The 16,046-nt window shown below is 39.6% G+C and overlaps 1 long non-coding RNA gene across 2 annotated transcripts in view; it reads left to right on the plus strand.

The window, feature by feature from the left end:
• LOC110311497 overlaps positions 1–16,046 on the plus strand; it is a 458,615-nt gene that overhangs the window by 73,187 nt on the left and 369,382 nt on the right. For both annotated transcript variants that reach the window (XR_003835132.1, XR_003835133.1), the window contains exon 2: positions 10,877–10,976. This is a non-coding gene — a long non-coding RNA (uncharacterized LOC110311497). The remainder of the gene's footprint in view (positions 1–10,876; positions 10,977–16,046) is intronic.

Consider the following 16,046-nt stretch of genomic DNA (forward strand, 5'->3'; position numbering starts at 1 on the left):
TGTGTCTACTTCCCTTTTTAGGTCTAGTTTTGTTCATTTCAATTACCTGTTTGGATGTGTTTTCCTGTTTTTCTTTAAGGACTTCTACCTGTTTGGTTATGTTTTCCTGTTTTTCTTTAAGGACTTGTAACTCTTTAGCAGTGTTCTCCTGTATTTCTTTAAGTGAGTTATTAAAATCATTCCTGATGTCCTCTACCATCATCATGAGATATGCTTTTAAATCTGGGTCTGGCTTTTTGGGTGTGTTGGAGTGCCCAGAACTGGCTGAGGTGGGAGTGCTGGTTTCTGATGATGGTAAGTCTTCTTGGTTTCTGTTAGCAAGATTCTTACATTTGCCTTTCGCCTTCTGGTAATCTCTAGAGTTAGTTTTTATAGTTGTCTCTGGTTAGAGCTTGTTCCTCTCCTGATTCTGTTATCCTATATCAGCGTACCTGGGAGACTAGCTCTCTCCTGAGTTTCAGTGGTTAGAGCACTCTCTGTAGGCAAGCTCGCCTCTTGCAGGGAAGGTGGACAGATATCTGGCATTTGGACCTGCCTCCTGGCAGAAGATGAAGGCCCAAAACAGGGCTTGTCCCAGAATCTGTGTATCTACTGTAGTCCACACTCTTACCTGCACAGACTAGTCTAGGCAGGATCCGGGAACCAAAATGGCTCCCCCAGGTGCTGTGGCAAAGCCCTTCTGGGCGGGGCAGACACCTCTCCTTTGGCAGGGAAGGTGTCCAGATGTCTGGAGCCCGAAATGCAGTCTGCCTCAGAACCTCTGTGGCTTCTGCCTGTCCCAGAAGCTGTTAGCTTCTGTAGTCCCCACTCTCACCTGTGCAGACTAGTCTCAGTGGGATCCGGGAACCAAGATGGCTCCTGCAGATGCTGTGGCAAAGCCCTCCCGGGTGGGGTGGACACCTCTCCTCTGGCAGGGAAGGTGCCTGGATGTCATGAATAATCTTTCTATGCTGATGAATGGGGTGGTTCAAGGCTTAACAATATTACCAGGTTCTCTTCCTGTTCTAGTGGTTGGAACAGAGGATCTGGTTGGAGGAAATGTTGAAATCTCTATATCACAAGGTTAGTCTCAAATTAATATATCCTAGAAGACACATATTTCAAAATAAAGTTGAAAATACGAGGTTAAAATAAAATTACACTAACCACTGAAATAACCTCTATAACACTGTCCTACAAAGGAACAGAAGTTGGGCCATGGAAATGGTTCAGGGATAAAGTGTTTGCTGTTCAATCTTTTTTTTAAATTATTATTATGTATTTTCCTCAATTACATTTCCAATGCTATCCCAAAAGTCAATCTTAATGACCTGAATTTTGTTTCCCATCACACATAGGCAAAAGCAAGATGTGGTGAAACAACCTTAAAATCCCCATGCTAGGAGCCAGACAACAGGGGGATTCTGGGTGATGGTAACTAGCTAGCCTAGTCAATAATTAAGTGCCAGATTCAATGAGAGGCACTGTCTCTAAAAATAATGTTGGGAGCAATAAAGGAAGACATGATATGTTAATCTTTAGCCTCAACACATGCAGTATGAGGTGGGTGTATCTACTACCCCTTTTAAACATACAAAGAAATATGAACCTGGAAGGTCATGATTATGAATTGCTTCAGTAAAGCCATTCTCATGTCAAATGTTTCAAGAGGTGAGATCTTCTGGCCTGTTTGAAGAAGAAGGAGGAGGAGGAGGCCAAGGAGGATGAGGAGAAGGAGGAGGAGGAGGAGGAAGGAAGGAAGGAAGGAAGGAAGGAAGGAAGGAAGGAAGGAAGGAGAAGAAGAAGGAGAAAGGAGAAGAGAGGAGAAGGAGGAGGAGGAGAAGGAGAAAGGAGAGAGGAGCTGGGGAGATGACTAGTTAGTAGTTTTGTCTGTTCTTTCAGAGGACCTCAATTCAGTCCCTACGGCCATATTAGGTAGCTCACAACCACACCTTTCTCCACTTTTAGAGGATCTCACATTCTATGTTTTCCTCCCTCTGCACATTCCAACATATACCTAGCATACCAACACAGACACACAGACAGACAGACAGATAGATAAAAAAATAAATAAATAAATCCCCAAACAACCTACTGATGGCTTTGCATCGAAAATGTTATATATAAAAAATGAAAGAATGAATTTAGGGAGGAATCTGATGGCTTGAGAGATTAAAAGGTAAAGGTTACAAGCCTTGGGATTATGTTATAGCAACTGTGACAAAGGATAAAGAAAGAAACCCTCGCCATCACTGGAAAGAGAGGCCCTTTGGACTTGCAAACTTTATATGCCCCAGTACAGGGGAATGCCAGGGCCAAAAAGGGGGAGTGGGTGGGTAGGGGATNGGGGGGGTGGGTATGGGGGACTTTTGGGATAGCATTGGAAATGTAAACTAGGAAAATACCTAATAAAAAAAAAGAAACCCTCAAGATAATGTTACAACTACTGGTAATTCAAAAGCAGGGCTTATCTTTGTTTTTAAAAGGTTACGGTATCCTTTTATCTTGCCTGAAGAATACTTTTAAGCTCTACAGCCTTTTTGCATTTTTCAGATCGAAGTAACCTTGTCTTTGTGACATTATCCAGGCTGAGACAATGTAGAAAACAATGGTTTTACTACATTTTCACTGAGTGGATAGTCTAGCATCAATCCTGAAAAATGTATCAGCAGTCATTACAAAAGATATATACCCTTAACCAAGAATCGGGAGTGAAATCCAATTGTCAATGTTTTCTTTAGAATGTTTCATCCTTTGAACTTGGTCAAAAAGAGGTTTTAGCTACCACTATTGTGACAGTTGTTATATGTTTTAAGCATCCTAGATTTCTCATTGGTATAGAAAATAGCTGGAGAAACAATGGGTCAAAAATGCCCTCTTTTTTTTGTTATGATACCCAAAGTTACACCCTGATACTGAGTGTAAAATACCTCAGTTTTCAAAGATGAGATGGACAAGAGCAAGACCTATGGTTTGGGGGAATTCACGCCGATTGATTTCTACAAATATTCATTTTGTACTGAGTCAGGGGTCATTAATCTAGAGAATGGGGCTAGACACTTCATTCAATAATAGAAAGAAAATTAACATTTTTGATTGTCACATTAAGAGTTATCGAAGGCACCTTGCAGGTGGTCACCTGTAGTTCCTTGACTGGAACTTTGGTAAAGGAAATTTAGGCAGCAGCAGTTTTAAGCACAGCCATCTTTGGAGCTGAGGCTCCTCCTTCCCTCCAAGGATGGGACATTGTCCCTTATGGTGCTTTCTCTCTTTGTAGTGGGATTAATCTCTATGTCTAAAGCAGCTCCCTTAGGGAAGTTTCTTAGGGAAATTTTTGTTTTGTTTTGTTTTGCTTTGCTTTGTTTTCAGAGTCGTCGAGGTTTTCACAGCTGTAGCAAGCGATGCCCCTCTGGGATCCTTTTTATTTTAGTTTCATTTTTTAATATGTATTTTATTTTTGTATTATATGTGTGAATATTTTGCCTGCATTTATGCCTACATAGCCCCTATGTGCAGAGCCTGAGAAAGCCAGAGGTCTGCATCTCATCCTCTGGGATGGAATGACAGAGGGTGGGAGGCAGCCATGTTGGTGATAGATGTCCATAACTGCTGTGCCATCTCTCCAGCCCCCAGAATCTCTCTTCATCCATGGGTTTCTATGAGGTGATAGGTGATAATCTACCTGGGGAATATGTTGTTTTCAGGCCTTACATTATCCACTGGGAATATTGTTGTGTCCATTATCGGTTTTTCTGGACATTTTGTACTCTTTTTTGTTCTTTGGTGTTGAGAACTCGAAAAGCCAAATCCAAAGGCAGGTGTGTCTCGGTCATTTCTCCTAATGATTGGAGCACACTGTATGATGAAGCAAGCAGCAAGCAGTATCAACTTAGAAAGAATTGCAAAGCAATTTAACATTAAGAAACTTAACTACAAGTACATCATTATTCATTTTATCTTTCATTTATTTTTATGATAAATCTGGACAATATGAAATACACTTACTGTTCTGTTTTTTCTCCTCAGTTTTATTTCAAATTTTGGAACAATCTTTACTTTAAAGAAAAACCTGCCATTTATGATCCTTTGATTATTTCGTTAAGCAGCTTCTTTTTTCTTTTTTCCTAAACCATTTTAAACCAATATTGGGCTTTGTTTTTCCTTTTAACCTGAGGTTCCATGTATTGCATTTGTCTTTAGAAAACATTACTTGGGAATGGAAAGTGCTGCTTTGGCAAAGGAAGCATTTTACACTAACAACACAAAAGCTGTATCTGTCCCACAGGCAAAACATGTAAAGGGTCTTGTGGATAGTATTATTATCATCATTATTGTTTTAAGAAGCAGTTTAACTTAACCCATTTGTTATACATTTTTGTCCTATCACATAGGTGTATATTCCTCATGGACACTTGATCATATGGGGGATTTCTTACCTACCTGCCACACTATCAGTAGCTCAGATGACCTAGATTATAGAACAGATAAAGGTTAGGAGACAACTTTTTTTAAATTATTTTTTATTCCATATTTTCTTCATTTACATTTCAAATGCTATCCCCAAAACCCCGTATACCCTCCCCATGCCCTGCTCCCTAACCCACCCACTCCCTATTCCTGGCCCTGACATTCCCTTATACTGGGGCATATGATCTTAACAAGACCAATGGCCTCTCCTCCCAATGATGGCTGACTAGGCCATCCTCTGCTACACATGCAACTAGAGACACAGCTCTGAGGGGTACTGGTTAGTTCATATTGTTGTTCCTCCTATAGGGTTGCAGACCCCTTTAGCTCCTTGGGTACTTTCTCTAGCTCCTCCATTGGGGGCCCTGTGTTCCATCCAATAGATGACTGTGAGCATCCACTTCTGTATTTGCCAGGCACTGGCATAGCCTCAAAAGAGAGAGCTATATCAGGGTCCTGTCAGCAAAATCTTTCTGGCATTTTCAAGGAGACAACTTTTAGCTACCCACATTTGCAGGTCCACTCTCTGAGTTTGAACCTATGACTTCAGATGTTTCTGCTCTGACATGCCTTCTGCAGTGCAATTCCCCACTATGGGATGCTTTGTAGTATTTCTTTTATCTCAGTGGAATAAGAGTTCTCCTCTAAGAAGCTTAAAAAATGGCTGCTACTTCACTGTGGCTACAGAAAAGAGGCCTAGCTTCATAAATTCTTCTGAATTTGGGTTCAGATTAGCACTTGTGATAAGAGAATAAATAGACTTTTTTTTTTTTTTTTACCAAATGCTTTAATAGATGTATGGTAATCTAGGATATAAAACCCTCTCAGGGATAGGTTTGTCCTACACTAAAGGAACAGGAAGGGTTGGAGAATATTGATGGGGCAAATCTGAAGAAAGCAGAATAGAGAAGCTCAAAATGTCTGCAGGGAAGTGTGAAGCAAAGTTAAGAAGTGCTGAGAGAGATGAGAAGAACATCATATTAGGCCAGGTAAGTACCACATCCATCATAGAAATGTCTGGGGAAGCAGAGGTGGTGGGGGCAGTGTATAAGAGCCAGATATGTACTGAAACAGTGGTCTCTGCTTATCAGCTCAGTACTGCCAATGCCCACCAATACCATATCGATGCTGCCATCTTGACTAGCATTGCCATGACTGTTACAACACAGGTCCCTACATCTCAGTGGCCTTGGAACATCCAGTGGTTTCTTGACTTGGTGGCCAGGGCTCCACATGGCTTAGTGATGGCCAGTATCCGGCTTTCTGCTCACTTGTGTGTGGAGAATAGACATCTGTAGGTCAACTCCCAGGCTCTGCCTTGTGACCTTGGTGTTAAACCTAGACATCTTTGTAGCAAACCAGAGGCTATGTTATCAGCCCCCAACTACTGAATGTGCAAAGTTGAAGAGGAGTGAAACAGGGAGGGAAATGGGTCTTATCATTTGTATCTTAGCTGTCAGATTACCATAAATTCTCTAGTTGCTGGACCAACCACAGCCACATGAATTCCATCCACAGTTTCCTTCCGAATGGTCATGGGGAGGGTATGAAAATAGGAAGGGAATAAAAGAAAGGGTTTGGAACTCCTATGACGTTTGAGTAGCAAATCTCAGGAACCACCATCATGTGTAAAAAAGTGTAAGAACTCAGAAGCACAGATCTGGCTGGATGATTGCTAAATATTATAGTTCACATTTAGGTCCAGTGAGCACCTGTAAGTTTTTCTGCTTTAATGTTCTGAAACCAAATATTAGAAAGGGACTCATGGGGGCTGAAGAGATGGCTCAGTGGTTAAGAGCACTGACCACTCTTCCAAAGGTCCTGAGTTCAAATCCCAGCAACCACATGGTGGCTCACAACTATCCATACAGCTACTGTGTACTTATATGCATGAAATAAATAAATAAATCTTTGGGAGGCAGAGGCAGGCAGGTGTGTGGCTATACAGAGAAAGCCTGTCTCAGAGGGAGGGAGGGAGAGAGAGAGAGAGAGAGAGAGAGAGAGAGAGAGAGAGAGAGAGAGAGAGAGAGAGAGACTAACAGAGATAGCTTGTAAAGAAGGAATAGAGCCATGAGATGAGGTTAAGGGTTCAGTGGCAACTGTTGTATGTGTATTCTCTCTCTCTCTCTCTCTCTCTCTCTCTCTCTCTCTCTCTCTCTCTTTCTCTTTCTCTCTGTGTGTGTGTGTGTGTGTGTTCTGTTACATATTGACAGTGGTAGGCAAAGTTTTCAGTCCTTCTACCTGCCAATAGCTTCTTTCTTATTCCCTACTCTCCCGTCACACAAGTGTTAAATTACTATTTCTTGGTCTAATCAAACATCAACGTTAATATGCTCTTCTCCCCTCACCTTTATGGCTACTTGTTCTTTTCTTTTCTTTTCATTTTAGTAATATTGGTTTTATGAATGACCAATATTGATAGCTGTGGGTACAATTGCCATTATTGCAGGTTTGACAGATACCTTGCTATATTTATTGGTCATCGCTGTTGTTTGTAGGTGTTACAGGTATATAGGAGTACTGGTTTCTTTTCTTTATAGATGGCTTGCTTAGCTCCTTCAGTATCGACAAAGCTAGTTGTCAGGAAGGTGGCTCCATATTGGAGCCAGATTAATTCCTTCAACACTTGTGTTCTAAGTCTGAGGTGTCTTCAGCAGTAGGGGCTCACATATTTTTTTGGGGGGGTGGGAGGCAACCACGGGCAATAGTAATAGCTTATATTGTCTGGGCCTTCTCTTAGACGCCACGACTCCACTGTCTAACAACTCAAAAGGAGGCTTTCTGTATCTGGCAATGAGGTCTTTATGAGATAATCTATGGTGTTGGAGGGGAGTGTTGTCACTCCAGCTACATAGTTACTCACGGCCTGGCCAGTTTGTTAGTCCAAGGAATAGCCAGCGAGTGTACAATGCACTCTCCACTTGGGGAAAAAAAAAGAACAGCAACACTTTATTTTGTTAATATTGCATTAGGGATCATTTTTAAAATAATTTATTGATCTTGTATTCCTAGATTTTTAAAAGACTTACATTGTTCTTTTAACTTGTTAATGGCAGGTGGATATCCAGCTAAGTTAGACACCATGGAGGTAGGGTCAGAACCCCATAGCTCAGAACGTCCCAGAGTTCAGAAGTCAAGCATCCACTCTCCTTCTCCATAGGAGTCATTAGAGAAGCTGCAGCCCCTTCTATGCCAGCTTCCTTCTCGGACAATTTTATCCCTGGATTCTTTTAAAACTTCTTTCTCTTTTTTTTTCCTTTTTTTAAATTTTTAATATTTTTTATTACATATTTTCCTCAATTTCATTTCCAATGCTATCCCAAAAGTCCCCCATAGCACCCCCCACTTCCCTACCCACCCATTCCCATTCTTTTGGCCCTGGCATTCCCCTATATTGGGGCATATAAAGTTTGCAAGTCCAATGGGCCTCTCTTTCCAGTGATGGCCGACTAGGCCATCTTTCGATACATATGCAGCTAGAGACTAGAGCTCCAGGGTACTGGTTAGTTCATCATGTTGTTCCAACTATAGGGTTGCAGATCCCTTTAGCTCCTTGGGTACTTTCTAAAGCTTCTCCATTGGGGGCCCTGTGATCCATCCAATAGCTGACTGTGAGCATCCGCTCCTGTGTTTGCTAGGCCCCGACATCGTCTCACAAGAGAAAGCTATATTTGGGTCCTTTCAGCAAAATCTTGCTAGTGTATGCAATGGTGTCAGCATTTAGAAGCTGATTATGGGATGGATCCCTGGATATGGCAGTCTCTAGATGGTCCATCTTTTCATCACAGCTCGAAACTTTGTCTCTGTAACTCCTTCCATGGGTGTTTTGTTCCCAATTCTAAGAAGGGGCACAGTGTCCACACTTTGGTCTTCATTCTTCTTGAGTTTCATGCGTTTAGCAAATTGTATCTTATATCTTGGGTATCCTAAGTTTTGGGCTAATATCCACTTATCAGTGAATATATATTGTGTGAGTTCCTTTATGATTGTGTTACCTCACTCAAGATGATGCCCTCCAGGTCCATCCATTTGGCTAGGAATTTCATAAATTCATTCTTTTTAATAGCTGAGTAGTACTCCATTGTGTAAATGTACCATAATTTCTGTATCCATTCCTCTGTTGAGGGACATCTGGGTTCTTTCCAGCTTCTGGCTATTATAAATAGGGCTGCTATGAACATAGTGGAGCATGTGTCCTTTTTACCGGTTGTGACATCTTCTGGATATATGCCCAGGAGAGGTATTGCTGGATCCTCCGGTAGTACTATGTCCAATTTTCTGAGGAACNGCCAGACTGATTTCCAGAGTGGTTGTACAAGCTTGCAATCCCACCAACAATGGAGGAGTGTTCCTCTTTCTCCACATCCTCGCCAGCATCTGCTGTCACCTGAATTTTTGATCTTAGCCATTCTGACTGATGTGAGGTGGAATCTCAGGGTTGTTTTGATTTGCATTTCCCTGATGATTAAGGATGTTGAACATTTTTTCAGGTGCTTCTCTGCCATTCGGTATTCCTCAGGTGAGAATTCTTTGTTCAGTTCTGAGCCCCATTTTTTAATGGGGTTATTTGACTTTCTGGAGTCCACCTTCTTGAGTTCTTTATATATATTGGATATTAGTCCCTTATCTGATTTAGGATAGGTAAAGATCCTTTCCCAATCTGTTGGTGGTTTTTTTGTCTTATTGATGGTGTCTTTTGCCTTGCAGAAGCTTTGCCTGCTTGTGGACGTTGTACATCGTGGTGCGGAGCCTAGTGCGCACCACGATGTACAACGTCCACAAGCAGTTGGTCTATTTGTCTGTCACTATACCAGTACCACGCAGTTTTTATCACAATTGCTCTGTAGTAAAGCTTTAGGTCCGGCATGGTGATTCCACCAGAGGTTCTTTTATCCTTGAGAAGAGTTTTTGCTATCCTAGGTTTTTTGTTATTCCAGATGAATTTGCAGATTGCACTTTCTAATTCATTGAAGAATTGAGTTGGAATTTTGATGGGGATTGCATTGAATCTGTAGATTGCTTTTGGCAAGATAGCCATTTTTACAATGTTGATCCTGCCAATCCATGAGCATGGGAGATCTTTCCATCTTCTGAGATCTTCTATAATTTCTTTCTTCAGAGACTTGAAGTTTTTATTATACAGATCTTTCACTTCCTTAGTTTTCTCTTCTTTAGGAGAGAAACCACTACAGAAACCTCAGGGTACTAGTGATGTTATACTAAGTTTCAAAGGATTTAAAGTCAGGGTCGGGAACCCTAGGAGCCTTCAGTGTGAGCAAGCTTAGAGTGCATGGAGCAGGAAGTTCAGTTCCCAGTAACTCAGTGAATTCATATAAGTTCTGAATATGACAAAGACAGAAACAAAGTAATGTATAACAGATCTCATATGGATTTCATTGACTCGGCAATGTCAGAGTGAAAATACTAGTAATGTGAACTTTCAATGATGTAAATAGTAAAATACTTAAAAAAAATCATCATTTGATGCAGGTAGCCTTTTTCTTACTTCTTTCAATGATAGCTTTGGAGCACTTTGGGGTGTTTCACTAATGCAAGAAACTTGGAGTAAGATTTAGCCATTAATTTGAATGAACATGCTTTTAGTGAAAGTCGTGTTTTTTTTTTATTTTAACCTAAGATCTCAAATGACAAATGACGATCCAGAATTGGGATAAGACCATTTACTTGTTTCAAGTTGTGCATCATGTCTTTCTGTGGCAGTCTGGAACCAGGCTGCATGTGTGTGTGTGTGTGTGTGTGTGTGTGTGTGTGTGTATGTGTGTGTGTTATCATCTTAGCAATTGCTGGGTGCTCCTGTCCTGAATACTGAGGCTATTCCCAAGCCTCTGATGCTCTAGTTATAACCATCAGTGAGTCTGGTAGACTGTGATGCAATGACTACTTCTCTTGAGAACACAGCAGGTGTGATGATGTCTGCAGACGATCCTTCAGAAAGCAGGCATTTCATTTTCTATTATGTTACTGTTAATGGAAACAGTAAGGCTTCCGGATGTATTGCTGTGATGGCTTTTGTAGCCATATTGTGTCACTTTCCAGAGGATACTATAGGCTGCCTGACCCTTTTTCCTACGGAAATGAAGTGCTGCTGTGGGTACCATAGTTTCTCTACGAATGGCAGAAAAAGAAGTATCAGAGTCAGATGTTCTCCAGAAATAACCGTGGCAGGGCTCACCCTGTTCTGTAAACGTCTCTTGCCATTTGTTCTCAGTGTGCTTTGCAGGAGGTGTAGTTTTAAAGGACTTTTTTATTCAGGAGAATATGATTTTGCATTTGGTTTGTTTTGAAGATAAATGAGACAGCCAGGTTCTAGTATTAACAAGTTGATAAAAATCAGCCTTACTTTTACCCATGGGAAGTTTTTGGATGAGTGTCAATTCTGAACTTATAAATCAACCTTGCTTTTCCCCAGGACATCTCTTCAGATTGCTCATCATGATATGAAGATGAAACTTAATAGCAAGAACTAATGGATGCTTTTCTTGGATTCAGTCCAACACTCTGGAGACCAGGTAAAAATAATTTACAAGTTTTTATAAAAGTATTTATTGTCTTTCCAATAGAATTTTAAAATCAAGCTGGACTTACACGCTCATTCAAGAATTGTATTTGCTGTTAAATGTAGTGCATATGGATTTAGAAACATATCGATTCCACTATTCTCTGAAGAGATCAGTGTTTTACTAAAGCAAATATTCATATAAAATTAGTCTAGTAAAGCTATACTAGCCATATGATACACTTATTTTTTATTATTTTATGATTATATCCATTTATATTAAATTATTTGATCATATTGTCCTCTCTTTACAATTTCATATGCCCCCTTTCTCGCCCACGTACCCCCTTCTTTTTCCCTATAACTACTTCTCCTACTTTATGACACTTGTGTGTGTGTGTATGTGCCTTACTGCGTTTAGTCAGGGTTGCCCATTTGATTTTAGGTCTGGGGCTACTTACTTGGCCTAAGGCAATGTATAATTGAAGAATATGACTTACCTTTCTCCAGCAACCTTTAACTGTCCATAGCTCCTCATGGAGGCCTAGAACTCTTTAAGCTCCTTTTCCATCCAAGATAGAGCAGCAGCTCATGGGCCCAACTTTGCAGCTATGTATGGATGATGTGGATTCATGGGTGAAGAAGCCATTATCAGGTCTAGAAGACAGCACTTCACAGCACTTCCACCTTTCCTACAGGTTTAGACATTTTTCTTCACTCTCTCTGATGCTCCCTGAGCCTTCGAGGTGGTGATATAGATGCCCTGCTTAGAGCTGAGCACTCGACAGTCATTGGTTCTCAACCCTTTTGACAGTTATAGTGTCTAAATTAATGGTGAGTGGCTCTGCAAACAAAGGCATCTCTGACTAAGACGAGAATAGTATTAATTTATAAGTACAAACAAAAATACAAGGAAGATATTTTTATAGCATGTTCATTTATCAAAAGATCAGAGGTAGGATCACCCCCTTGAACCTATTCAGACATGCTATTCTGATAAAGTTTAAATTACCCAGTATAACTTCCTCCCGCAAGTAGGTTTGAAATCCAACCAGAAATTAGCTGATGAACTCTGTAATAGTTTCCAGTGTACCATAGACACATTTCATTGGGAAAGTTTACATTTTATCTTGCAGAATAGTTAGATAAGAAAGACTTTTTTCCATAGCACCCTGCACAGCATCTCTCTTCTCATACCGTGCAAGCTTGCCGGTAGGTAGGATGCTCTCATCTCAATCTTTGTTTCTTTACATCTTTCATCCAAACGTGTAGTGTGCCTTTGATAACAAGTTCTTATCATCTGTCTCCAGTGGGAACTAAGAGCATTAGCAATAGATTTGATGGTTTTAGGGGACTCTGAGTCTCTTTGAGCAACAACTCATATGGAGCAATCCCATACCTAGGATGGGGACTTAAGTTTAATCACCCAAATATTCTCAAAGTAGCTCTACTACTCTCTTCCTTATTATTTTGCAGTAGGATCTCTTGCTAAGTCCCCAGCTTGTGGTTTTGGCCAGGAACCAGAAATCTCAGTAGTCATCCAAAACCTGCCCACCTCACCCACTCAGTGCTAAGGTTACAGACATGGGCAGACACCATACCTGGCTTGTTCCATAGTTGACAGTATCTGAATTCTGGTTCTCATGACAACAAAAAGTACCCTTAAGCCCTGAACACCCCTCCCCAAGAACTCTTTTGATACAAATTTAAGTTGTATAGTATTTAATCAAGTTGTTTGCATTTATCTCATCAAACATTAAACATTCCTTTTTGCTGAAAATAATCTCCACTTGGGATTCTCAGCTGTTCCCTGTCATCTTTTAACTTTCTGCAATGCTGTCCAAGCCAGCCCCAGCTTGTGGGAGAATTGATTTACTCCATGTAAAGTGTGTTATTTGAATGTACCTCCCGATGAGTCTCTTCAGTCCTGTGGTGAGGTACCTGCTTTCCCTTATCTATTTGGAATATTATGCAAAAAAACCATATTTTGTATTGTGACTTTCATAACTTTCATTAACATTTTCTTTTATCTTCATCCTGAATAAGCATGCAGTTTGTGTTATCTTCATAAATACATTTACAGAAAGGAAATTCTCATTCCTGTTTTTGTTTGTCATTTTTTTCTTACTTTTCATTCTCTTTATATTTTATATTTTTCTAGACTGTTGTTATACACTTGTAATTACAGTCATATGTTAAATTATAAGTATCCTTTTCATTAACTTCTCCCGTCTCTCTTTATCTCCTCTTTTCATTGTTTTAGAGGGGTATTTTTATTTCACATTTGGAGAAGCTATCATTTGTTGGAAATTTCCCCATTACCACATTTTCTCTGTTTCTCTGAGTTATTTGCCTTGTTTCACTTATTTTGTTTTGTATTTTCTCTTGGATGGCATCCCAGTGGTAAGCCCTGGCTGTCCAACCACATTTTTGAATGAGGAACTAAATACTTGATTAGAATTTGTATTTAAAAATAGGCTTTCATTGGAATCGTTGGGTGGCAGCTGGCTTCTTTTCCTGGGTATGACACATGAATTTCTTAATCACAGGATATTTTTGTGTGTGGCATTTATTCTCCCTAGAGAAGAATTCTCAATATTCTTTCTGAGACTATAACAAACCTTGGCCTTACCTAGGACAGCACAGTCTCATGTCAGTTTCTGAAAACATGTGCATTCTTCTTATGTTAAGGTTTGAGACCATTGTGGGTCAAATTGCCCAGAAATGGTAGTTCTTCGTTCTCTTAGTAAAATGAGATGATAGGTCCGTTTATACTGCAGACTTAATTATAAGCAGGTACCTCTAATCCTTGCCTTAGAGTGTTTAAAAGTCTCTGCAGCTCCTGAGGCAAGCATGCCTGGGAAAATGCCCAGGTGTTCCAACATCTGAACCATCCATGGATGTGCTACATGAATATGCTTGCTTACATTTAATGAGCATCTCTTATATACACTAAACCCAGCTTCCTTCTACTTTTCTAATTCAAATATTATTACTTCATCCTTCTTATTGCCTTTACATGCTTTAGTTTGGAGTTATAAATTCTTTTCAGATTTTATTCTTTGATTATGCTGTGATAAGCAGATAATGACACCTACCATATGCCTATGTCCTCATTCCAGAGCCTAAGAGTATTTTTTACTTTATTTAAAGAAGTTCCACAGATGTAAGTTAATAATTCTGTGATGACATTATTCAGGATTAACCAGGGAGATCCTAAATGCCCTCACAAGTGTCCACATGGGTATTTGACATGCACATGAGGAAGTGATAGGTAATCTAAAATTGGAGTTAGTGAGCAGAATGATGTGACTACAACGTAGGGAATTCTGGGAATCTCAGGAACAGCCAGAAGTGAGAAGGGCTAAAGAATGGATTCTCCCCCAAAGAGAACATAATTCTGCTATGAAGCTCTCTGTCATTCAGGTAGAACAGATGTGTAACATCTGTTCCTAGAACAGTGGCATAATAAACTTTATTAATTTTAGTCACCAAATTTATAGAAAGTGGTTATGGCTGGTAACAAACACAATTTGCATTAAAATTTATTTTTCTCTTTTATCCACCGGGGAAGGTATTCAGCCACTTTAATAATTAGTTTTAATTGTAAAGTTGGCACTGTTTCAAATTACCTTCGAAGAAAGTCTTAATGAGGGGTTGGGTAGAGCAGGTTTGTAGGTAGAAATTTCTATAATGGATGGTTTCAGTTATGTGTGTTAATATAGAAAGACCCAGTCTCTTTTGGCTGATATGGTGTCCAGAGTGGGTAGGAACAGGGAAATTGAGCCAAGTACCAGAAGCCTCTCTGCTTTTGACTGTGGATATGATGTGACTAGCCATTTTCATGGCTGCCATCTTGGTTTCTGTGCTGTAATGGACTAGAATCAGGTATTTTGAGTTTAAACAAACCACTTCTCCTCCATGCTGATATTCTTTAAATGTATTTTGTCACACAGATGGAAATGAAGTTAGGGCAGTCATCTTATTGAAATGTTTTATTTTAAGTAGCTCTCTAAATTTCCAGACACCTTTGCAACTACGATTTGAATCATATGTACACTCAGTACTCAGGGTGCTATTCCAGGGGACTAAGCTTAGCAGTGTCTGCATTTATTTCTCATGTCTTTTTACTATACTGTGGCTTAGCAAGGTGATCCTTCAGTTTCTTTCTGTATCTTTTCCTTTTCCAACAATGCATCTCCCACTAGCTAAATGTTAGGAACTGTGGGAAGCTTGGGAAAATAACAAATAAATACAGCAGTTTTTCCTCCCTCTGTAGTATCACTATCTATTAATATAAATAAAGAGAAAATGGCATGAATCCTTCAAAATATAATACCAAGATAGTAATAAAAATAAACAATTAAGTTATAATCTCATAGTGCATAACCAGGTGTATGAACAGAAAAGAGTGTCTTCAAAGAATGCATAAGTGACCAACAATCTGTGATAGAAAGACATTTATTAAGCAGTGCTGAGTGGTGTCTCAAAGGACTTGGACATTTTTCAGAGAAATGTGGCTCTATGTCAAACAGATGATATCCTAGACATGCATTTTTTTCATGATGGGAGGGTGATCATAATGATGGTGAAATCTTTCTAGAAAGTATATTATTTTATTTGCCTGTATATATATATATATATATATATATATATATATATATATATATATATATACTTGTGTCTGTCAGTTGGCATTCAGGTTCTGATAAATTCTAGAGTTTATACACACAGTAAGTCAATATTTGATGAACGTTCACATATTGGAACATTCAGATCTTTTCCAAGGCAGTATAGAGCAAAGATCTAGAAAAGAGTTTGAAATACTCTAAGAAAAGTTATAGTAACCTACTAATATTGCCTATCATCATTCTGGGTAACCTAAACCACAATAATCCCAACCTGTGTTGTAAAAAGACTTTGTACCAAAATTGACACGGTATAATAATATACTAAGTTAATAGAGAAAAGAGACTCCATGGAAAGAGAATTAAGACTGCGTCAAAGAGTGTAGACTTCTTAGCAAGTCAAGAAATTTAGAATGCTTAGATCTTACGTTAAAGGCAGGAACATGACAGGTTTT

The sequence above is a fragment of the Mus caroli genome, chromosome 16, assembly GCF_900094665.2.
Source record: "Mus caroli chromosome 16, CAROLI_EIJ_v1.1, whole genome shotgun sequence".
NCBI lineage: Eukaryota > Metazoa > Chordata > Mammalia > Rodentia > Muridae > Mus > Mus caroli.